The sequence below is a fragment of the Triticum dicoccoides genome, chromosome 1A (assembly GCF_002162155.2).
Source record: "Triticum dicoccoides isolate Atlit2015 ecotype Zavitan chromosome 1A, WEW_v2.0, whole genome shotgun sequence".
Taxonomy (NCBI): Eukaryota; Viridiplantae; Streptophyta; class Magnoliopsida; order Poales; family Poaceae; genus Triticum; species Triticum dicoccoides.
In genome coordinates this window covers 275,095,260-275,121,557 of record NC_041380.1, presented here as the reverse complement: position 1 = coordinate 275,121,557, position 26,298 = coordinate 275,095,260, and positions in this window count along the sequence as shown.

Below are 26,298 nucleotides of genomic sequence, written 5' to 3'. Positions count from 1 at the left end.
AAAATGATGAAGAGACTTTTGAGGGGCTCATCGAGCCAAAGCTTGAAGGAAAAGGCACCGAAGCCTAAGTATAATATGCCTTGCACCACGAAGGTTCGGGCGTGTGAATGGCCTTCCGATGATTTCTTGAGAGCAGCCGGGATTTATGAAGATTTTCATGAATTGGCTAAGAATGCAGGCCTCCCCGCTTTCCTCCATGACCAATGCGATCAGTATCTCTTACTCACAAATACCTTTGTGCAAAACTTTCATTTACATTCTAGGAGCTCACCACCTATGGTGGAGTTTCATTTATATGATGAGGATAAGGAGATGTCACTTTATGATTTTTGTCCGGTTTGTTTAGTCCCTTTTGAGGGCAAGACAGAGGAACCACGTCGCGATGATGTGGACGGGTTTATTGATACTATAACTATGGGGGAAACAAGGAAGGTTTCTGATGCACGAATTACTAGCATACATTTTCCTGTTCTACGCTATTTTGCATTATTTGCTAGTGGTTGTTTAATTGGCCGCGGAAACTGTGGAAACCTCAGTATCCCTGATATTATTATTTTGCTCCATGGTTTATACAGTGATAATTCTTTTAGTATGGGTGGCATTATTGCTAAACGGTTAAGTCTGAACCGTACCAAGGGCCCCATCTTTGGAGGCATCTATGCTTCACGCCTAGCTGCACATTTTAGCATACCTATTAGGCATTATGAGAAGGAAGAAAAGGTGCTGCCCGTGTTTATTTAGATTATAAGAGTATGGTGGCACATGATTTTATTGTTAAGAATAGGGAAGGAGAGCTTAAATACAAATTGTTCTTTGATAAACATCATCCTGAGACTATTACCCTGCCTGCTCCTTCTTTGTTTGATTTATCTGCAGGCAAGTACCTTGTTCCGTTGAAGGCTATTCACGCCTACCAGAACCCTGCACCAGCCATGGAGCCAGAGCCGAAACCACAAGTTGATCCTTCACGTCAGTCTAATTACCAGTGGGATCCGGAGATGATTGTCAGCCAGTGGCAATCGGAGTCTTCTTCTTCTTCTTCTCATTATGACCCCAACTACTATTATGGATATCCGCCAGGCCAGCCGTGGCCATAGACCAACTTAGGCCAAAAACCTAAGCTTGGGGGGTACGTATTTCCCATCGACATTAGATTTATGTTCACACACTCATTGCTAGATGTCGGTGCTCATATTTTTTCATTGTATCATCCATGCTAGTTTACTTTCCTTTTATGCTTTCTTCTTGTGTGCTTAATAAACCTTAAGAAAAAACAAAAAAAAATTAGTAGTAGCTTTTAGTTATCTTAATTTCCATGCTTGTAGTAGTAATTAAAAAGAAAACCCAAAAAGATTTCCTGTTCTTCTTTTTACTTGTTGGGAGCTTTCCCGTGTAAATAGTTTTATTTGTTTTCTTTCCTTTCCTTTGGGGGTCGATAGGAGAAGACCATAATTAAATTGTTGAAGTGGCTCTTATATGCATTATTGTTGATCTGACAAAAGAGCCCATATTGCCTTGTCTTCTCCTGTTTATTGAATGCTTGCAGATTCCAGCTTAGTCCAATGCACGTGCACTATTATTATTATTCACGTCGTTCGTTCGTGCAAGTGAAAGGCAATTATGACGATATATGATGGACTGACTAAGATGAGAAAAGCTGGTATGAACTTGACCTCTTTTGTTTTTGTAAATATGATTAGTTCATCATTCCTAATTCAGCCTATTATGAATAAACATGTTTGCAATGACAACTAGAGATCATAGTTTCTTGTGCCATGCTTGATTAGCTATGAGTTATAATGGTTTACCTTGCGTGCCAACATGCTATTGAGATGGTTATGATGTGGTATGATAGGGTGCTATCCTCGTCTGAATGATTTAAGTGACTTTACTTGGCGCGTGTTCACGCATGTAGTTGAAACAAAATCAACATAGCCTTCATGATATTTATGTTCATGGCGAATTATATCCTACTCATTCTTGCATTCGGTGTTGATTAATTTTAATGCATGTTCATGACTGTTGTCGCTCTCTAGCTGGTTGCTCCCCAGTCTTTTGCTAGCCTTCACTTGTACTAAGCGGGAATACTGCTTGTGCATCCAATCCCTTAAACCCCCAAGTTATTCCACATGAGTCCATTATACCTACCTATATACGGTATCTACCTGCCATTCCAAGTAAATTTGTATGTGCCAAACTCTAGACCTTCAAATAAATATCCTGTTCTGTATGCTCGAATAGCTCATGTATCAACTAGGGCTGTCTGTATCTTCCATGTTAGGCGGGTTATTCTCAAGAGGAGTGGACTCCGCTCCTCACTCACGAGATAAATGGCTGGTCACCGGGATGCCCAGTCCCATGCTTTATGCAAACTAAATCAAAATAATTGCACACAAAACTCCCCCTGGGACTCTTGTTAGTTGGAGGCACTCGTTGTTTCGAGCAAGCCATGGATTGATGCTTGTTGGTGGAAGGGGGAGTATAAACTTTACCATTCTGTTTGGGAACCGCCTATAATGTGTGTAGCATGGAAGATATCGCCATATCTTAGTTGTTATGTTGACAATGAAAGTATACCGCTCAAAATATTATTCACCTCTATTTCAAAATCGAGCTCTGGCACCTCTACAAATCCCTGGTTCCCTCTGCGAAGGGCCTATCTATTTACTTTTATGCCGAGTCATCATCCTCTTATTAAAAAGCACCAGTTGGAGAGCACCGCTGTCATTTGCATTCATTATTGTTAGTTTACATTGAGTATGAGTTGACTGGATCTCTTTTACCATGAATTACAATGTCTAGTCAGTCCTTGGTCTTTAAAGGTGCTCTACGTTTATGTTTTGCGGTCTCAGAAAGGGCTAGCAAGATACCATCTTGTTATATCATATTATGATTGTTTTGACAAAGTGTTGTCATCCGAGATTTATTATTATTGCTCGCTAGTTGATTATGCTATTGATATGAGTAAACTTGAGACCTGAGCGTTATTGCGAATGTGGTTAGTTATAATCTTTGCTGAAAACTTGAATGATGGCTTTACATATTTACAACAACAAGAGCAAACAGAGTTTGTAAAAGTTTTTCTTTATCACTTTCAGTTTGTCAACTGAATTGCTTGAGGACAAGCAAATGTTTAAGCTTGGGGGAGTTGATACGTCTCCAACATATCTACTTTTCCAAACACCTTTGCCCTTGTTTTGGACTCTAACTTGCATGATTTGAATGGAACTAACCCGGACTGACGCTGTTTTCAGCAGAAATACCATGGTGTTATTTATGTGCAGAAACAAACGTTCTCGGAATGACCTGAAACTTCACGGAGCAACTTTTTGGAAAATATAAAAAAATACCTGCAAAATATGAAGGCCAGGAGGCCTACCACCTCTCCACGAGGGTGGGGGGCACGCCTGCCCCCCTAGGGGGCGCCCTCCTACCTGGTGGGCCCACTGGTGCCTCTCCGACTCCAACTCCAACTCCATATATTGTGTTTCAGGGAGAAAAAAATCAGAGAGAAGAATTCATCACGTTTTACGATATGGAGCCGCCGCCAAGCCCTAAAACCTCTCGGGAGGGCTGGTCTGGAGTCTGTTCGGGGCTCCGAAGAGGGGAATCCGTCGCCATCGTCATCATCAACCATCCTCCATCACCAATTTCATGATGCTCACCGCCGTGCGTGAGTAATTCCATCGTAGGCTTGCTGGACGGCGATGGGTTGGATGGGATCTATCATGTAATCGAGTTAGTTTTGTTAGGGTTTGATCCCTAGTATCCACTATGTTCTGAGATTGATGTTGCTATGACTTTGCTATGCTCAATGATTGTCACTAGGGCCCGAGTGTCATGATTTTAGATCTGAACCTATGATGTTTTCATCAATATATGAGTGTTCTTGATCCTATCTTGCAATTCTATAGTCACCTATTATGTGTTATGATCCGTTAACCCCGAGGTGACAATAATCGGGATACTTACCGGTGATGACCGTAGTTTGAGGAGTTCATGTATTCACTATGTGTTAATGCTTTATTCCGGTACTCTGTTAAAAGGAGGCCTTAATATCCCTTAGTTTTCGTAAGTACCCCGCTGCCACGGGAGGGTAGGACAAAAGATGTCATGCAAGTTCTTTTCCATAAGCACGTATGACTATGTTCGGAATACATGCCTACATTATATCAATGAACTGGAGCTAGTTCTGTGTCACCCTAGGTTATGACTGTTACATGATGAACCGCATCCGGCATAATTCTCCATCACTGATCCATTGCCTACGAGCTTTCCATATATTGTTCTTCGCTTATTTACTTTCCCGTTGCTATTGCTATCATCACTACAAAATACCAAAAACACTACTTTTACTACCGTTACCTTTTGCTATCGTTACCACTACTATCATATTACTTTGCTGCAGATATTAAGTTTCCAGGTGTTGTTGAATTGACAACTCAGCTGCTAATACTGAAGAGTATTCTTTGGCTCCCCTTGTGTCGAATCAATAAATTTGGGTTGAATACTTTACCCTCGAAAACTGTTGCGATCCCCTATACTTGTGGGTTATCAAGAGTGTGTCCATGTACCCTCATAGAATGAGAGCGGAAGTGTTTCATAACGCGGTTGATGTAGTCGAACGTCTTCACGATCCAACCTATCCAAGCACCGAACGTACGGCACCATCGTGTTCAGCACATATTCAGCATGATAACGTCCCTCGAGCTCTTGATCCAGTTGAGTAAAAGGGAGAGTTCCGTCAGCACGACGGCGTGCTGACAGTGATGATGAATTTACCGGCGAGGGCTTCACCTAAGCAGTACGACGATATGACCGAGGTGTTAAACTGTGGAGGAGGCACCACACACGGCTAAGAGATTGCCTTGTTGGCCTTTGGGGTGCCTCCCGCCTCCGTATATAAAGGAGGGAGGAGAGGTGGCCGGCCCCCTAGGGGCGCGCCAAGTGTGGGGAGTCCTACTAGGACTCCCTAGTCCTAGTAGGATTCCCCTCTCCTTTTTCCTTTTCCGGAGTAGCAAAGGGGGAAAGAGAGGAGGAGTAGGAGAGGGAAAGGGGGGCACCGCCCCCACCCCTTGTCCAATTCGGATTCGCAAGGGGGGCGCGCGCCACCTCCTGGCCGGCCCTCTCTCTTCTCCACTAAGGCCCATGGTGGCCCATTAACCTCCCGGGGGAGTTCCGGTAACCCCCGGTACTCTGAAACTCATCTGAATCAACCCGAACCATTCCAATGTCCGAATGCAACCTTCCAATATATGAATATTTACCTCTCGACCATTTCGAGACTCCTCGTCATGTCCGTGATCTCATCCGGGACACCGAACAAACTTCGGTCATCAAATCACATAACTCATAATACAAATCGTTATCGAACATTAAGCGTGCGGACCCTACGGGTTTGACAACTATGTAGACATGACCGAGACACATCTCCGGTCAATAACCAATAGAGGAACCTGGATGCTCATATTGGGTCCTACATATTCTACGAAGAGCTTTATCAGTCGAACTGCATAACAACATACGTTATTCCCTTTTGTCATCGGTATGTTACTTGCCCGAGATTCGATCGTCGGTATCTTCATACCTAGTTCAATCTCGTTACCGGCAAATCTCTTTGCTCGTTCCGTAATGCATCATCCCGTGACTAACTCATTAGTCACATTGCTTGCACGGCTTATAGTGATGTGCATTACTGAGAGGGCCCAGAGATACCTCTCCGATACTTGGAGTGACAAATCCTAATCTCGATCTATGCCAACTCAACAAACACCATCGGAGACACATGTAGAGAATCTTTATAATCACCCAGTTACATTGTGACGTTTGATAGCACACAAAGTGTTCCTCCGGTATTCGGGAGTTGCATAATCTCACAGTAATAGGAATATGTATAAGTCATGAAGAAAGCAATATCAATAAAACTAAATGATCATAATGCTAAGCTAACGGATGGGTCTTGTCCATCACATCATTCTCTAATGATGTGATCCCGTTCATCAAATGACAACACATGTCTATGGTCAGGAAACTTAACCATCTTTGATTAACGAGCTAGTCAAGTAGAGGCATACTAGGGACACTTTGTTTTATCTATGTATCCACACATGTATCAAGTTTCCGGTTAATACAATTCTAGCATGAATAATAAACATTTATCATGATATAAGGAAATATAAATAACAACTTTATTATTGCCTCTAGGGCATATTTCCTTCAAGGGCCAAGTTTTAATAGCATTGACCTTAGATTCATCTAGATGAACACCCTTAGAAGACACAACAAAACCCAAGAAAACAAGCTTATCAACACCAAAAAAGGCATTTGTCCATATTAGCATAAAGGTGCTCTTTCGTAAGGTTTGCAACACGGTTCTAAGATGGGTGACATGATCTTTAAGAGATTTGCTAAAAACAAGGATATCGTCAAAATAGACCACAACAAATACACCAATATAAGGTCGAAGAACAAAATGCATGAGTCGCATGAAAGTACCGGGTGCTTCGGATAAACCCATTGGCGTAACAAGCCATTCATATAAGCCAAATTTGGTCTTAAATGTGGTTTTCCATTCATCACATTCTTGGATGCGTATTTGATAGTAGCCACTTTTAAGATCAATTTTAGAGAAAATTGCGGCTCCGCTAAGCTCATCTAGCATATCATCTAGGCGTGGAATATGGTAACTATAATGCACGGTAATAGCATTGATAGGACGGCAATCAGAACACGTGCGATATGTACCATCTTTCTTGGGAACAAGGATTATCGAGATGGCACAAGGGCTCAAGCTTTCACGTATGTTGTCGTTGTCGATGAGTTGTTGTACTTGCCATCGGATCTCCTTGGTTTCCTCTGGATTGACATGGTAGGGAGCCTTGTTAGGAAGGGGTGCTCCAGGGATTAGGTCGATGCGGTGTTCGATACCTCTTAGTGGAGGTAGACCCGGAGGTAGCTCGTCGGGGAATACATCTTCGAATTCCTGCAATAGAGAAGATAACACTAAAGGGAGATTGTGAGAGTTGTTAGTTTTTGGTGCCTCATCCTTGCACAAAAGGACATAGTGCATAACACTTGATGGGTTCTCATACACTTCTCTCATCTCACTTTTGGTGGAAAATAGGACTAAGTTCTTGTCGCTCATCATGGAGGCAGTCAATTTGGGCTTGTGGCGCTCACCCTCTTTTGGGTGGTTCACTCTCTCACTATTCTCTCCACGATGGGTGGCTTGCTTGTCGGCAATCACTTGACTTGGAGACATTGGTCGTAGCACATATTACTTTCCTTTCATTTCGAAGCTATAGTGATTTGTACGCCCGTTGTGGATGACACCTCGGTCAAATTGCCATGGCCATCCAAGGAGGAGGTGGCAAATGGACATCGGAATGACATCACACTCCAAAGTGTCTTCGTAAGCTCCGATCTTGAAGGAAACTTGCACCACATGCTCGACTTGGATAGTGCTGGAGTCGCTAAGCCATTGAACCTTGTAGGGATGTGGGTGCTTCATCTTGATCAATTGGAGTTTGGAGCATAGTTCTTCACTTGCTAAGTTATGGCAACTCCCTCCATCGATGATGACCTTCACAGACCTTCCATTGATGGCGGCCTTGGTGTGGAAGATATTGCATCTTTGGTTTTCGTCTTGTTGGTGTTGAAGTGTCAAGACCTTGAAAACAGCGAGAGCGGGGCTCGAATCTTCGTCACAAAACACTTGATCATTTTCATCGTCATTCACTTATCGGTGCATGTCCACGTGCTCAAGGGCTTCCATTTCTCCTTCACTCATGGAGTCATATGTACCATCGTCGTGGAAGATCATGGTGCGCTGGATGGTACACTCGAAGGACTTGTGGCCTCGGCCACCGCGTGTGAAGCATTTGAAGGAACTTGTCTTGATGGTCTCATCAGTTGGTGTAGATGATGATGAAGATCTCGGCTTGAAATTGCTTGTAATAGGAGGACAACTTGGGGTGGTCGAAGTTTTCTTGTAACTTGACTTGTCGCCGTTGCTTGTAGATGGCTTGGTTGAGGTAGAAGGTGTTGGAGTCGTTGAAGCTTGAGAGTTGGGGACACCATAGGACTTGGATGAGAACTTGACATACTTGAAGTCATCTTGCACTTGACGTTCCGCTTTGGTAGCTTGATGCACTAGCTCGATGAGGTTCGAGTATGGTTGGAACTCGGCAATCTTCTTGATAGGGTGATTGAGTCCATTCAAGAAACGTGCCATAGTTTGCTCATCATCTTCCGTGACATTGCTCTTATCATGGAAATCTCCATTTCTTTGTAGTATTCTTCAACGCTCTTGGTTCCTTGCTTGAGGAGTTGGAGTTTCTTGAAGAGGTCACGGTTGTAGTAGGTTGGCACGGAACGTGCTCTCATGACATCCTTCATTTGCGCCCAAGTAGTGATGGGTGGTTCACCTCTTGCCTCACGGCGCTCAATGACTTGTTCCTACCAAATAAGGGCGTAGTCTTGAAACTCAAGGGTGCCATGGAGATCTTCTTCTCTTCCTCATAGTTGTGCAAATAGAATATTTTGTCAGCCTTCAATGCCCATGAAAGGTATTCTTGGGGATCATTGCTTCTGCACTTGGTCATGGTGAACTTTAGCTTGCCGTAGCATTGCTCTTCATTGTGTTGGGGTCGGGGGTAATGACGCCCTAGACGTGGAGGGTTATCAACTTCATGTTGCTCTTGTCATGGAGGATTCCCATTGTCTTCTTGCTCTTGTTGACGTGAGGTTCTTGTTGAGGTTGTGGAGGAGCTTGTCGAGCTTGTGGAGGAGATTGAGGAACTTGACGATGCACTCATGATTGATAAATACTCTATTGAACTTCATCGCGAAGTGCTTCTTCTTGTTCGCGCTTATGGCGGTTGCGTGCGGCAATGATGCGACTTGTGTCGTGTAGTGCACGTTGCGCCTCAAGTGCTTGCGCTTCTCGCCGTAGTTGTTCTTGACGTTGTGCCTCGGCATCTTGCTCGTCTTGGTGTTGTCGCGCTCGTTCTTCCTCTTATTGGCGTAGACGTTGTTGTTCTTGTGCTTGCACGAATGTAGCTTGGTTTTTGACGGTGTCGAAGCTCTTGCGCTCGAAGTTGCTCTTGATGATCAATGTCATGTAGGGGGTTGCGATTTGCTTGACGATCATGACACGCGGCTCGTCGAAGAGTGTTCGATGTCGGTGTACTTGAGTTCTCGGAGGAGTATTGACTTGAGTGGCTCCGTCTTGAGTGGGGCGAAGAGGTAGAAGAGCGGTTGACCATCATGGTTCGGATATCCTCCTTGAGAGATGCCATGGATGTGACAAAGTAGTCTCTTGTACATTGCTCGGATTGTCATAAGTCGGTGGCGAGGTTGTCAATGCGGTCGCCCAAAGCTTGTTGTTCTTGGTGCAAAGCTATAGGATAGAAAGTATGTCTAGAGGGTGGGGTGATTATACTACTTGACCAAATAAAAATCTAGCCTTTTCCCAATTTTAGTTCTAGGCAGATTTTAGCAACTTAGCACAAGTCAAGCAATCAACCTACACATGCAATTCTAAGAGTATAGCAGCGGAAAGTAAAACAATTGCATATGAAGGTAAAGGGAGGAGTTTGGAGTGTGCAAACGCAATTGGAGACACGGAGATTTTTGGCGTGGTCCGATAGGTGGTGCTATCGTACATCCACGTTGATGGAGACTTCAACCCACGAAGGGTAACGGTTGCGCGAGTCCACGGAGAGCTCCACCCATGAAGGGTCCACGAAGAAGCAACCTTGTCTATCCTACCATGGCCGTCGCCCGTGAAGGACTTGCCTCACTCGGGAAGATCTTCACAAAGTAGGCGATCTCCTTGCCCATACAAACTCCTTGGTTCAACTCCACAATCTTGACGGAGGCTCCCAAGTGACACCTAGCCAATCTAGGAGACACCACTCTCCAAGATGTAACAAATGGTGTGTTGACGATGAACTCCTTTCTCTTGTGCTTCAAATGATAGTCTCCCCAACACTCAACTCTCTCTCACAGGATTTGGATTTGGTGGAAACATGATTTGAGTGGAAAGCAACTTGGGGAAGGCTAGAGATCAAGATTTATGTGGTTGGAATGGAATATCTTGACCTCAACAGAAGTGTAGGTGCTTCTCTCTCAGAAAATGTATGTTGGAAGTGTAGGCATGTTCTGATGGCTCTCTCCATGAATGAAGAGTGGGTGGAGGGGTATAAATAGCCTCCACACAAAATCTAACCATTACACACAAATCACCAAACTCGGTGGGACCGAATCATGAAACTCGGTCAGACCGATTTAGTTCAAAATGTGAACGTTAGGATTTTTGGTGGGACCGACATGTCAACTCGATAGGACCGATTTTGTTAGGGTTAGGGCATAATGTAATCCAGGTGAGACCGATTACACAAACTCGGTGAGACCGATTTTAGTAATGGACTAACAGAGAGTTGGCCAAGCAAACTCGGTGGGACCGATTCGCTCATCTCGGTTGGACCAAAATGTTACAAAAGGGAAACAGAGAGTTTGCATTGCATTCTCGGTGGGACCGATCACTCATCTCGGTTTGACCAAAACGTTACAAAAGGAAAAGGAGAGATTATAATCCCATCTCGGTGAGACCTAGATCCTTATCGGTGAGACCGAAAAGACTAGGGTTTCTGGCAGTGGCTATGTCAACTGAACTCGGTGGCGCCAGATAGAAAGTTTCAGTGGGGCCGAGTTTGACTTTTGGTTTGGGACATATGTGGATGTGAGAAAGTAGTTGATGACTTTGGAGCATATCACTGAGCACTTTGAGAAAGCAAGCCATTAGGCAACACCTCATCCCCTCTTAATAGTATTGGCTTTTCCTATGGACTCAATGTGATCTTGGATCACTTAAAACGAAAAGATGTAGAGTCCTGAGCTTTGAGCTTGAGCCAATTCTTTGTCCTTAGAATTTTGAGGGATCCACTTTTCTCATCCATGCCATGCCAGTCATTGAGCTTTCCTGAAATGTTTATCTTTAAGTAGCATTAGCTCATTGAGTTATATGTTGTTAGGAATTACCTAAACCACCCAGGGATAGTTGCACTTTAAATCTCCCCCTTTTTCGTAATTGATGACAACATATAGATCAAAGCTTCGACAAATGATAAATAAGATTAAAAAACATCGTTGCTTTGAGAAGTACGTGATAAGCAAGAGCTCCCCCTAAATTTGTGCATTATTTAAAATTTGCTTCTAAATGCAAATGCACAATCGAGTGGGTTACTCTTCCATGTCACATACATCTTGGTGGAGCGCTCAAAATGATAGAGATTAAAAGCATGCACTCATCACCAAGCTAGTGAATGATCATATAAGTATATAAGAGATGATATCATCCAATAAGCATTGAGGGTAGCATATGATCAAACACATGATCAACAAGTATCTCACAAGGACATAAAGTATCTCACACAAGCACTCAATAAACAAGTTCAACCAAAATAGCAAGAGAGATAAAAAGAACAACACTCTCTCTCAAAGCCTATGATCTATACATTTTTCTCCCCCTTTGGCAACAAGTTACCAGAAAGTTCAAAAATGCATGGTGCTAAACGAATATCAGGCTTGATCTTCGGGAGGTGGTCTAGAGAGAACTCCAAGGACGAAGGCTTCTGATGAAGTAGTTGGAGCTGATGGAGTAGCTGCTGGAGGTGGCACTGGAGCTGTGGCTGCTGGAGCTGATGTTGTAGCTCTAGTATCTGTGACTGGCACTACAGCAGACCTCTGGCTTTAGGGCACTCTGGCAAAAGCATCTGTAGTTGACTTGCCCTTCCTCTCCTCCACTTCCTCCTGAAGTTGCTCAACTACAGATTGAATCTTAGTTACTTTGACATCAAGATCATAGAATTTCTGCTCAAGATCCTCTCCAAGCTCTCCTAGTTTTGAGTCAGGGTGGCCAAGCCCTTCTCAATCCTCAAGGTGGATTGGATCAGATATCCAAGCTGATCTTGCTTGCTCTTCAGGAAAAACTGAGATGCCTCCTCAACACTTGGCATCTTTGCAGCTTTCTCTGCCCTTGCTTTTTCTCTCTTCTCATGTGCTTGAGCCGAAGATGGTTCATTTTCATCCATGACAACAATGTTGTCATCAAATTCAGGGTAGATGGGCAGGTGCTCCTTATCCAAAAGATATTTGCCTGTGCCCATCTTTGAGTTGATGAGCTCCTGAATTTGTGGGGCATACCCACAACACCTCTTCTGATCAGCTGCTGTCCTTTTGATTGTCTCCACAATCAGACTCATGACTTTGAATTTTTGAGGCACATCAAACAAATGTAGCAAGTTGATGGCATGTCCTCTGATCATCTTGTGATCACCTGACTTGGGTAGCAATGTATGTGTGAGGATCTAATTTATAGTAGGCAGACCAGACAACAAGAAGTGGACAGATCCAAACTTGTGAGTATCCAAAGCAGCATCTAGGATCTCTTTGTACATGTTCGCCATTGTGTTGTGGTCTGTAACATCCCAAATTTTCAATTTGGAATGTTATACATTAGATCATCTATGCATATCATATTTTAATTTTGCATTTTGGTTGATCCTAGAAATTTCTACGCAACTCAAGGACCCACGGAGAGAGTTAGGGATTTCGTTATTTTCATATTTGAGTTTTCTCAAATTTTGAGAATAGGATCATTTGATTTTGTTATTTTATCGTCAATTATTTCTATTACAAAAATATGAGAGAGGGAATAAAATGACTTTCCCAAAATAAAGAAATATTGAGGGTTTAATAATAAAATCAAATAATATTTTATTTCGAAGTTTTTCGTTATTTTATTTGAATTTAGGAAAAATGTGCATTTTCCAAAATTGCATTTAGGCCCCAAATAAATGTTCACATTGTGCGGCTTGATTTTAGAAGCTCGGGAAAATTTATTTCGGGATTTTTGGAGTCCATTTAGTATTTCTTTTTATTTTTCTTCAGCGCGTAATTATTAAAAAAACGAACCGGCCTAACGGGCCGTGTCCGACCCGGACTCCGGACCGACAAGGCTATGTAAGCAGGGGGAGGAGGCCCAGCCGAAACCCTAAGCCGCCCCAGCCCCAGCGCCGCACCGCCGCCGCCTCCCTGCGCCGCCGCTGCCGCCTCCCGCCGCCGCCGCCTCGCCGCCGCACGCCGCCCAAGGTTCGCCGCGCCTCGAAATCCGCGCCGGTTTATTTTTTTTTCTTTTTGAAAGATCGTCCGGTTTTTCCATCGGTTTTTTTACTTTTGGTTTTTTTAGATTGGGTTTCCCTATTTATTTAAATAGCGAGCGTTCGTCCGTCCATTCGTTCTAATGAATGTTCGTCGTTTTTCTTTTTTTCGGATTTAATCCGCGATTTTTCTGATCGCAATTCCTGATCCGATTTTCTTTTTAGTATAACTTTTCGCTCTTTTATCGGAATCAGGCGATTCAAGCACCTGGAGTTTCGTCTTGAAACCCTCTATCCGTTTAACCAACTTAAACAAGTTTTTGCTACTGTAAAATTTGCCTTAGATCCAGATTAGTAGAACAAAGTTGTTTTCTTTTGCCGTTTGACTTTCGTTGCTTTGTTCGATTTGATTCTTTTTGCCAACCGGAGTTCTTAAGTTGAACCTTCTGGTTAGATCTCTTATTTGACTTTTACCTGTGCAATAGATGAGTACTTATTGTATGCTTGTTTGTTTGTCTGCGATAGAATACCCCAAGTGCGCCGCCTGTTACTTCGAATCGCTAGGTTTCCCGGATCATCAGCAAGGCAAGTAACACTTTGATCATACCTTTCCTACTACCTAGTTTTATTGCATTAGATCAATCCTCACACATTGCATGATTAGGATCTAATTAAATTGTGGGATGGGAGGTAGTTGAGGTAGTACCTATTACCTGTTTATTATCAAACCTTTGGGAGTTACTTCTACGTTTGCTTATTATGCCATGCTATGCTAGTAGACATGGATTGGTGAGTGATATCCATGACAGATGTGAGTTTGTTAATTAATGGTTTATCTAAGGTGGCAACTTAAACACACATCTGGGTGGATTGAGGCACCTGGGTATTCCAGGACTTGCCTGTTTTCTTTTGGACCGCCACCCAGGCTCAAAGGGATCATGAGACTATTCATACTAGAAACTTCGGTGTGCAGCCACAAGCTATTATGGGCACTAGCATAGTTGACTAAGTCGTGCGAACTCTTACAGTGGTAGACTAGCAGATGTAGGGGATGTAGGTGGTACGGTCTACCCGATCGTAAGGTGCTAGCGCTTCTGAAAGACTATCTCTTGGTCATCCGTCTTCTCAAACACCATGTAGTGCGAGAAACCAAACGGAGGCGATCGAGTCTTGTGGGGAAAAGTGTGCAAACCTCTGCAGAGTGTAATAAACTAATCATGGTTAGCCGTGTCCCCGGTTATGGACAATCTTGAGTATCTAGTACCTGGATTATCATGTGAATCTCAACATGTTACTCTAAATTAATTTTGTTGGGTTTTGTTAATGATATTTTTAATTGGGATTGAGAATGTTGTCAACCATTCTCATTGTTTAACAACTACCATGATAGTTAAATAAATTTATTCCTTTGAAGTAAGGAAAAATTGGCTTTACGCAAAACTGTAACCATAGAGCTTTCCACCAGCCAGATATGCATATAGTATAGATGTTTCATTCCATTACTCTCTATGTATTACCTTGCCAGCATATTTCATGTGCTGACCCGTTTTGGGATGCAATGTTAATGTTGCAGACTTTTCAGACGATGATTAAGGAGTTTTTAGGTCGTGGTTCTATACTCAGTGATGCCATTGGAGTTGATGGACTCACTTATCTTCCAAGCCTTCCGCTGTTATCGTTATTAGATGGCCTTAAGCCATATTTATTGTAATAAGTTCTCTATGGAGACACTCGATGTAATAAGTGTGTGATTACAACTCTGTTATAAATCCTCCGAGTACTGTGTGGTGTCAGCATTACTGATCCAGGAATGACACCGGAGCACAGAGATCAGACTGTTTGAGGTCTGGTCGCTACAAAGATGGTATCAGAGCACACACTCACTGTAGGACACGACCACTAGGCTAAAGACCTAGATCACTATTCACTCTCTTCTCCTCTGACTCCTCATATTTTCTACTCTTTTAGGATGGCGGATGCAAGGAACAAGTTCACACAACCGGATGAAGATACACCCTTTGGACGTCACTTGAAGGAAGTCACTAGATACCTGAACATAGGAGTACCAAGCTTCACCAGAACCTACAATGCCACTTTACCTGAAGAAGAGCGTTGGATGATTCAAGTTCAAGATCCAGGAAGGACGTTCATGCCAGTCACTGAGCCCATAGAGTTTTCTTTTGATGCACCAACTTGGAGTCTAGGAAAGAGCATGGCAGCTCACATCGCCATGGGACGCATTGGAGAGGTCTACCGCAATGATCTCAAGGATACTATCTACCAGATTTGTGGGCACCGAGATGAGCACTGGGAGATGATCAGCACCAGGAAGGATAGATCAATCGGAGCTTTTATCCAGGAGTTAAACCAGCACATTCGACGACAGGAGAACCAGATGTGCGCCGACATGATAGATCTGAAGAAGGCAAGGACAAGAATCAAGGAACTGGAGGAAGAACTCAAGGCTACACGTGAAGATTATGAAGAGGAAATTGAAGTATTGGTGGATAAGAATGTCGACCTAACTATGAAGCTAGCGATATTTATGGGAGACCCTACACCAGTAGATGAAGACGAAGAACCCAAGGAGATTAGCCCGGAAGACTACATCATCATCGACGACACAGACTCGGACCCAGACCAAAGCGATGATGACTATGTTGATGAAGCTGGAGCAGATATCATGGAGTCTGCAACCGAAGAATATTTCTAGTAGACCACCTCATCAGTAGTAGTAGTCCACCATGTAAATATAGTAGTCTGAGCACTTTTGCGATAGCTAGATCGATTGTATGCCCTTGTTTGATTGAATGAAGTGAATTGTTTGCTTTTGCCTCATGTGCATATGGGTAGTGTTTTCTCTTTAGACCCCCTCTATTCTTACATCTCATCTTTTCTAAACCCTCAGATGCCTCCGAGACGTGACCCCGGATTTACCTTTCCACCGGAGCTCACCCAGTTGATCCAGCAGCAGAACACATTGATGCAGTTGCTAGTCCAGAATCAGAACCAGGGGAACAACAACAACAACCCACCACCACCACCACCTGTTGATCACTTAGCCCGTTTTCTTAGGCTAAATCCGCCGGTGTTTTCCAGTAGCACCGAGCCGATAGTAGCAGATGATTGGCTCCGCAAGACAGCTAGAGAGTTGACCACAACAGGATGCACGGACGGAGAAGGTGAAGTTTGTCGCACATCAGCTTGAAGGACCCGCAGCATCATGGTGGGAGAATTTCACAGCCACTTTCCCTGTCGACACTGTCACATGGGACCAGTTTCAGCAGGCCTTTCGTACTGCCCATCTTTCAGCAGGAGCTATGGCCATGAAGAAGCGTGAGTTTCACAACTTGCGCCAAGGAGGACGGACAGTAGGCTAGTATGTGAAGGAATTTAGTAAGTTAGCACGTTATGCCCCAGATGACGTTGCTATGGATGCAGCTAAGTAAGAGAAGTTTCTGGAAGGACTGAATGATGAGTTGAGTATGTAGTTGATGGTATCAACCTTCAACAACTACCAGGAGTTGGTAGACCGTGCTCTTATGATTGAAGGCAAGCAACAACAAATTGAGAATCGCAAGAGGAAGTATGGACAAGGAAAGTACAATTCAGGAGCTCAGCAGAAACCACGTTTTACCCCTAGACCGGGAGGACATTTTCAGCATACCCATGGAGGAGGTAGCTCGCACAATCACAATGGCACCAGGAATGATAATGGGAATGGAGGAAGCAATGGCCAGAATCGCACCAACCCATCAACCCCAGCCAAGAGGGACCTGAGCCAAGTCACTTGCTTTAAGTGTTCGAAGACTGGACATTATGCCAATGAATGCCCTGAATTGCAAAATGGAAATAGCAATGGAAGCTCTGGGAAGAAGCCGAACCCTTTCAACAGGGGACAGGTGAACCACGTAAACGTGGAGGAGGTTGAAGCTCAGCCTGATGCAGTAATAGGTAAGTTTTTGGTTAAGTCATTTACTGCACTCGGTCTTTTTGATACTGGTGCATCGCATTCATACATCTCAAGGGGATTTGTGGATAAGTATAACCTGTCAACCCAAGCCCTTAGGTCACCCATGTTAGTAACCTCGCCTGGAGTAGAATATTTGGCTAGTCGATGGTGTGATCGGTTACCATTAAGGATTGGTAACTATGTTTTTCCCTCAGACCTAATAGTATTGGAATCCCAAGGATTGGATGTGATATTTGGCATGGATTGGTTGTCAAAGTATGAAGGGAATATTGAATGTGCTAGTAAGTCAATTTTGCTTACCACCCCAAAAGGGAGAAGGATCAAGTATGTATCCCGGCATGTGCCAAAGATGGCTCAAATAAATTGCTTAATAGGAGTTGTGCAGGAGGAAGTACCAGTGGTAAGGGATTTCCCTGAAGTATTTCCAGAAGAGTTGCCAGGCATGCCACCGGATAGAGATATTGAGTTTTTTGATTGAGCTATTGCCAGGCACCAGGCCAATATCGAAGAGACCATATAGGATGCCAGCAAAGGATTTGGTGGAAATTAAGAAGAAGATTAAGGAGTTACTGGATAAGGGATATATTCGCCCAAGTTCTTCGCCTTGGGGATCGCCAGTACTTCTAGTGGATAAGAAGGATGGATCGTTAAGGATGGTTGTAGATTATCGAGGATTGAATGAAGTAACGATCAAGAACAAGTACCCACTACCAATCAGGTATGGGCTGTTTGATCAATGATCAATGATCAATGATCTGTTTGATCGATTGCAAGGAGCTAAGGTATTTTCCAAGATCGATCTGCGATCAGGATACCACCAGTTGAAGATTCGAGAACATGATATACCTAAGACAGCTTTTCCCACCAGGTATGGGCTGTACAAGTATACCGTTATGTCATTTGGTCTGACTAATGCACCTGCCTATTTTATGAACATGATGAACAAAGTATTTATGGAGTTTTTGGATAAGTTCGTCGTGGTGTTCATTGATGATATCCTGGTTTAGTCGAAGAATGAAGAGGAGCATAAGGAACATTTGCGACTGGTACTTGAGAAGCTCAGAGAACATTAGTTGTATGCCAAGTTCAGCAAATGTGAGTTTTGGCTGAAGGAAGTAGGATTCCTCGGACATGTTATATCTGGAGAAGGTATAGCAGTTCATCCCACTAAAGTTGATACCGTGACCAAGTGGGAAGCACCAACCACGGTTGGAGAGATCCGGAGTTTTCTTGGACTCGCAGGATAGTACCGAAGATTCATTGAGAATCTCTCCAAGATTGCGAAGCCTATGACGGAGTTATTAAAGAAAGATACCAACTTCATATGGACGGAGGAATGTGAGGCTAGTTTCCAAGAGTTGAAGAAACATTTGGTTACTTCACCTGTGTTGATTTTGCCAGACCAGACCAAAGATTATGAGGTGTATTGCGACGCTTCACGTCGAGGACTTGGAGCAGTGCTTATGCAGGAAGGGAGAGTTGTTTCATATGCCTCAAGGCAACTGAAGCCTCATGAGTTGAATTATTCTACGCAAGATTTGGAGTTAGCAGCCGTAGTGCATGCATTGAAAACATGGAGACATTTTCTGATTGGAAATCATTGTGAGGTGTACACGGATCATAAGAGTTTGAAATACATCTTCACACAGAAGGAGTTAAACCTCAGACAAAGGAGATGGTTGGAGCTCATCAAGGATTATGATATGAGATTGCATTACCATCCCGGAAAGGCTAATGTAGTAGCTGACATATTAAGCCGTAAGAGCCACGTCAATATATTAATGATGGGAGAAATACCAAGGGAGTTAGCAGAAAATCTTTGTGAACTATGTTTGGAAATAGTTCCGAGAGGCTATGTAGCAGCATTGGAGATTCAGTCAACTTTGATGGATAGAATCAGGGAAGCTCAGAAGACTGACAAGGAGATTGCCTCTATTAAGGAGAAACTTAGCAAAGGAAAGGCTAAAGGATTTCGTGAGGATGAACACGACACCCTATGGTTTGAAGACCGTGTTTACGTACCCAATGACCCAGAGATCAGGAAATTGATACTACAAGAGGCACACGATTCACCATATTTGATTCATCCAGGAAATACCAAGATGTATTTGGATTTGAAAGATATTTTCTAGTGGACCAGAATGAAGAAGGATATTGCAGAGTACGTAGCAGTTTGTGATGTATGTCAGAGAGTAAAGGCAGAGCATCAGAAGCCAGCAGGATTGTTACAACCATTGTCGATACCCGAATGGAAGTGGGATAAGTTAGGCATGGATTTTATCACGGGATTACCCAGGACTCGTTCAGGCTATGACTCGATTTGGGTTGTAGTTGATCGATTGACGAAGGTAGCTCATTTCATCCCAGTAAAGACCACTTACACCAGTGCTAAGTTGGCAAAGATAAACATGACCAGGATCGTATGTCTGCATGGAGTTCCGAGGAGTATCATATTAGATAGAGGAACCCAGTTTACCTCAAAGTTCTGGAAGCAGTTGCATGAAACTTTGGGTACCAGGCTAGAATTCAGTACAACTTTTCATCCACAGACAGATGGACAGATCGAGAGAGTCAATCAGATTTTGGAGGATATGCTGAGAGCTTGTGCGCTAGATTACGGATCAAGTTGGGACGACAATTTGCCATATGCAGAGTTCTCTTACAACAACAGTTACCAAACCAGTTTGAAGATGGCCCCTTTCGAAGCCTTGTACGGAAGGAGGTGCAGGACACCGTTGTCGTGGGACGAAGTTGGAAACCGCCAGTTGCTTGGACCTGACTTGATTAAAGAGTCTGAACAGAAGGTGAAGTTGATTCGCGATAGACTCAAGGTAGCTCAGTCCAGACAGAAGAGTTATGCAGATTCTAAATGCAAGGAGACAGTTTACGAAGTTGGAGATAGAGCTTATCTTCGAGTATCTCCACTTCGAGGAACAAAGCATTTTGGAGTTAAAGGGAAGTTAGCGCCACAATTTGTAGGACCATATCGAGTTTTGGAACGTATGAGAGAAGTGGCCTACAAGTTGGAATTGCCCAAAGGATTGTCAGGAGTTCATGATGTGTTCCATGTTTCCCAGTTGAAGAAGTGTCACGCGGAGATGGCTGACATACCGTTGAGAGACACAGTGCCATTGGAAACAATTCAGTTGGATAACAATTTGACCTATGAGGAGAAACCAGTTAAGATTCTCGAGTTTGCCAATCGAGTCACTTGCAGCAAGGTTATCAAGTTTTGCAAAGTTCAGCGGAGCCACCACACGGAGGACGAAGCCACCTGGGAACGAGAGGAAGATTTGCTCAAGGACCACCCTCACCTATTTTCTAGCCAACCCGAAACTCGAGGGCGAGATTCATCTTAAGGGGGGTAGGTTTGTAACATCCCAAATTTTCAATTTGGAATGTTATACATTAGATCATCTATGCATATCATATTTTAATTTTGCATTTTGGTTGATCCTAGAAATTTCTACGCAACTCAAGGACCCACGGAGAGAGTTGGGGATTTCGTTATTTTCATATTTGAGTTTTCTCAAATTTTGAGAATAGGATCATTTGATTTTGTTATTTTATCGTCAATTATTTCTATTACTAAAATATGAGAGAGGGAATAAAATGACTTTCCCAAAATAAAGAAATATTGAGGATTTAATAATAAAATCAAACAAGATTTTATTTTGGAGTTTTTTGTTATTTTATTTGAATTTAGGAAAAATGTGCATTTTTCAAAATTGCATTTAGGCCCCAAATAAATGTTCACCTTGTGCGGCTTGATTTTAGAAGCCCGGGAAAATTTATTTTGGGATTTTGGAGTCTGTTTAGTATTTCTTTTTATTTTTCTTCTGCGCGTAATTATTAAAAAAACGAACCGACCTAACGGGCCGTGTCCGACCCGGACTCCGGCCCGACTAGGCTATATAAGCCGGAGGAGGAGGCCCAGCCGAAACCCTAAGCCGCCCCAGCCCCAGCGCCGCGCCGCCACCGCCTCCCAGCGCCGCCGCCGCCTCCCAGCGCCGCCGCCGCCTCCCGCCGCCGCCTCGCCGCCGCACGCCGCCCGAGGTTCGCCACGCCTCAAAATCCGCGCCGGTTTATTTTGTTTCTTTTCGAAAAACCGTCCGGTTTTTCCGTCGGTTTTTTTTAGTTTCGGTTTTTTAGATCGGTTTTTCCGATTTATTTAAATAGCGAGCGTTCGTCCATTCGTTTGTTCTAATGAACATTCGTCATTTTTCTTTTTTTTCGGATTTAATCCGCGATTTTTCTGATCACGATTCCTGATCCGATTTTCTTTTTAGTATAACTTTTCGCTCGTTTATCGGAATCAGGCGATTCAAGCGCCTGGAGTTTCGTCTTGAAACCCTCTATCTGTTTAACCAACTTAAACAAGTTTTTGCTACTGTAAAATTTGCCTTAGATCCAGATTAGTAGAACGAAGTTGTTTTCTTTCGCGGTTTGACTTTCGTTGCTTTGTTCGATTTGATTCTTTTTGCCAACCGGAGTTCTTAAGTTGAACCTTCTGGTTAGATCTCTTATTTGACTTTTACCTGTGCAATAGATGAGTACTTATTGTATGCTTGTTTGTTTGTCTGTGATAGAATACCCCAAGTGCGCCGCCTGTTACTTCGAATCGCTAGGTTTCCCGGATCATCAGCAAGGCAAGTAACACTTTGATCATACCTTTCCTACTACCTAGTTTTATTGCATTAGATCAATCCTCACACATTGCATGATTAGGATCTAATTAAATTGTGGGATGGGAAGTAGTTGAGGTAGTACCTATTACCTGTTTATTATCAAACCTTTGGGAGTTACTTCTACGTTTGCTTATTATGCCATGCTATGCTAGTAGACGTGGATTGGGTGAGTGATATCCATGACAGATGTGAGTTTGTTAATTAATGGTTTATCTAAGGTGGCAACTTAAACACACATCTGGGTGGATTGAGGCACCTGGGTATTCCAGGACTTGCCTGTTTTCTTTTGGACCGCCACCCAGGCTCAAAGGGATCATGAGACTATTCATACTAGAAACTTCCGTGTGCAGCCACAAGATATTATGGGCTCTAGCATAGTTGACTAAGTCGTGCGAACTCTTATAGTGGTAGACTAGCAGATGTAGGGGATGTAGGTGGTACGGTCTACCCGATCGTAAGGTGCTAGCGCTTCTGAAAGACTATGTCTCGGTCATCCGTCTTCTCAAACACCATGTAGTGCGAGAAACCAAACGGAGGCAATCGAGTCTTGTGGGGAAAAGTGCGCAAACCTCTGCAGAGTGTAATAAACTAATCATGGTTAGCCGTGTCCCCGGTCATGGACAATCTTGAGTATCTAGTACCTGGATTATCATGTGAATCTCAACATGTTACTCTAAATTAATTTTGTTGGGTTTTGTTAATGATATTTTTAATTGGGATTGAGAATGCTGTCAACCATTCTCAATGTTTAACAACTACCATGATAGTTAAATAAATTTATTCCTTTGAAGTAGGGAAAAATTGGCTTTACGCAAAACTGTAACCATAGAGCTTTCCACCAGCCAGATATGCATATAGTATAGCTGTTTCATTCCATTACTCTCTATGTGTTACCTTGCCAGCATATTCCATGTGCTGACCCATTTCGGGCTGCAACATTAATGTTGCAGACTTTTCAGACGACGATTAAGGAGTTTTTAGGTCATGGTTCTATAGTCAGTGATGCCGTTGGAGTTGATGGACTCACTTATCTTGCAAGCCTTCCGCTGTTATCGTTATTAGATGGCCTTAAGCCATATTTATTGTAATAAGTTCTCTATGGAGACACTCAATGTAATAAGTGTGTGATTGCAACTCTGTTATAAATCCTCTGAGTAGTGTGTGGTGTCAGCATTACTGATCCAGGGATGACACCGGAGCATAGAGATTAGACTATTTGAGGTCTAGTCGCTACATGGTCTTTCTTCTTCTCAGCATATACATCTAAGTCATCTTCATGCTCTGCAGGGGCATTGATCAGCTTAGCCCATTCATCAACTATGGAGTGGTACCTGGTATCCTCAGACATCCAAACGATCTTTCCATCTGATTAGAAGTGGGCAGTGGAGTAAAACTGCATGATCAGCTCATCGTTCCACTTGGTGAGCTTCTGGGCCACAAAGGTATCAACTCCACATACCTTGAAGCTGACATATACACCTGGATAGTGATCTTTATTCTCCTTGATGTACTCCCAGTCAACCCATCTCATGTCACACACAATGGGCTTCTTGTCAAGCAGGATTGTCTCATAAAAGTCTTGTTGTTCCTTGGTGTGAAACCTGTAGTCCACATCAGTTCTCCTCCTAACAGCATATGGATCAGACTGCCTCCATAACCTCAGTCCTGCATCCTTCCTGATGTGCATGTCCTCACCGACTGGATGAGCATCATTATGGCCAGGAATTTTGGGCTTCAACTTCCGCAAAACATGGGATTCATCATCCTCTTCTTCAGCAGCTTCGGGCACTGGGGCCTTGTTCTTTTCCTCAGCTCATATACTCCTGGTGTTCCTCTTGGGTTTTGGAGGTTTCTGAGCATCAGCTTTGGGAGCAGGTTTGGGCTTAGATGGAGCAGCCGCTGATCTAATTGCATCTCCCATGAGCTTCTGTGCTTTGGGTGCTGGTGCAGCATCCTCTTCCTCTTCATCTGAGCCTCTCATTATTGATGATCTGCCAAGCACTCTGGCATTGGTCTTCTTGACCCTTTCCTTCCTTTTCTTGCCTTCTCCAACTGCCTGTTTAGTTGGCTTGGAGGTTTCAACAGTGGATGCTCTGGCCTTAGACATAGGAACTCTCTTTGCTGCTCCCTTCTTATGCATCCTTGGCTTAACTGTAGCAGTTGAGCCATACTCCTTTTCAGCACCTTTTTCCTTCAAGTGGCCTCATCCTCAGATTCTAAGGTTTTCTTTTTCCTGGATCTGGTTGTTGCCTTAGGTAAGTTGCTTGGAGTGCTCCTGCTTCCATCATCAAAAGAGCTGGAGGGACTAGTGCCCTCACTCATCTGGACCTATTCTTCAGATTTGTTCTGGCTGTCACTTTGATTAGATATCATGCATGCAAACTATCAGCAGACCCTGTGAATGGATTATAGATGAGGTAGAGAAGATGAGCATCACAAAGTACAGGAATTTTGCAAAACAATTGAGTCAAAAAGTTGAGTTTTAGTTCTCTACAGAAGTGATCTCGGAGCTACCGAATTGACAAACTCGGTGATATCGAAGCAACACTTGGAACCTAAACTAGTGAACTCGGTAGGGCCGAGTCACAGTTCGGTGGCATCGAGATTGCTAGGGTTTCACAGAATCTTGAACTCGGTCACACCAATTTGCGCGTTTCGGTCAGACCGAAGAGCGCATGTGCAATGGCCAAGGCCGAATCGGTGAGACCGATTTCTACAGTTCGGTCGGTCCGAGATGAGTTCTGCGGAGAGCTAACCGTAAAATTTTCGAATCAATCTAGACCTAAGGAAGTTTTAGCTGGATGGATGAATCTCAATCGTGGCAAGAAACATGGCATTGTCCTTGTGCTAGGAATCGGAGTGAAAAGACAACACAAGGGATCGAACACTTACCCTAATGCGGCGAGTGTTCGCTACGGCGGCAACAGCGGAGCAGATTGCCATTGACGGCGGCGGAGACCAGCGGCGGGAGGTCGCTGGCGGCGAGAAGACGATCCGGAGACCCGAAGAGGTAGAGTAGGTAATGCGCGGGCGAAGGGTTTCAGAAAAATTTCCAAAATTTGGCACGTCAATATATATAACCTGACCGCATTGGTGTGATAGAGTGGAACAACTCGGTGGCACCGAGATGCAAAACTGCAGGCAGTTACTGCAACTCGGTGTGACCGAACGGCTCTAATCGGTTGCACCGAGATTGAAAACCTAGATCAACTAAGTGTTCTCGGTAGGACTGAAAAGGATGAATCGGTTAGACCGAAATGCACAAAGAGGTTTTAGAAGTTTAAGTCTATGACGAATCGGGAACTCCGAGTGCTCCTCACACAGAGTGGTTCGAATCTAACTTGATCAAACTTTGTGATGTAGCATGAATAGAGTTTGAGACGAGAAAAGCATAGATAGCTAGAGGGAGTTCTTAGGCATTCTTGTCCATCCATTTGGCAAAAGAGAAAAAACCAAACAATCAAAGCAACAAATGGATGTCCTCGAATGGGAAAAATATGCATTCAACATGCTCACACAATTAAAATGGCAAATGAAATATGTGACGAAGCATGCACATACACTCTAGCATCTATCAAGCAATTGGCGATGACTAGGTCATCTATATATGAGTATATTGACTTAGGAGTCAAATGAGAACATTTGATCATTAGTCATACGCATCGTTTAAGCACAAGTGGGGTTACCACTTTTACATAGAGCATTGTTGTACTCACACCATTAGAGTTGCTTTAACTCAATTGATTAGAGTAAAGCTCCCCCTAGATGTGATATCCCCCCTAAGAGGGATCAACTAACCTTGGGTTTTGTTGATGATGATTTCACGTAGGTGCTGAAGATGTGATGCTCAATGTTGATGTAGATCATTTGGAGCAATCCTTTGGAGTGAGTTGCACTTTCAATACCTACATGGGTTAGTCCCACAAGGAACAAACAAGGATATCCATAAACATAGAGTGATGTGTACACAAGATGATGTCCATGGAAGCATTAGGTTACCTTGTCCCTTGTCTTACCAACAAGAGGGTTTGTGACTCCTTGAACTAGTGCAAGATATGAAAGTTGTTTGCACTTGTCCTTGCCAAAATGATAAGAGTGAAGTAGGTTGGCGGAGTCATCCTCAAGAACTCTCTAGTTCTTGTTATTTGGGATCCACACCATCTTGATGGGAATCCTTGGGGTTGTAGTCGTACTTGAAGTAGAACTTGATGTAGTCTTGGGAATCCATTTGACCAAGGCCTTGGGTGCTTCCTCGAATGCATCAATCTCCTCTTGAAGCTTGTCCTTTCCTTTTTGCTTGTGGTCTTCTGGTGGAAGATCATCTTGAGATTGTGTTCCTTTGAAACAAGTAGGATCATACTTATCTTGTTGAGGAACAAACTTCGTCTTTGGGTATTGATCTTCTTCCCACTCAACTCCATTGGCATTAAACTTCCGTTCAAAACCAACACCTTGATTCTTCCGGTGTCTTCCT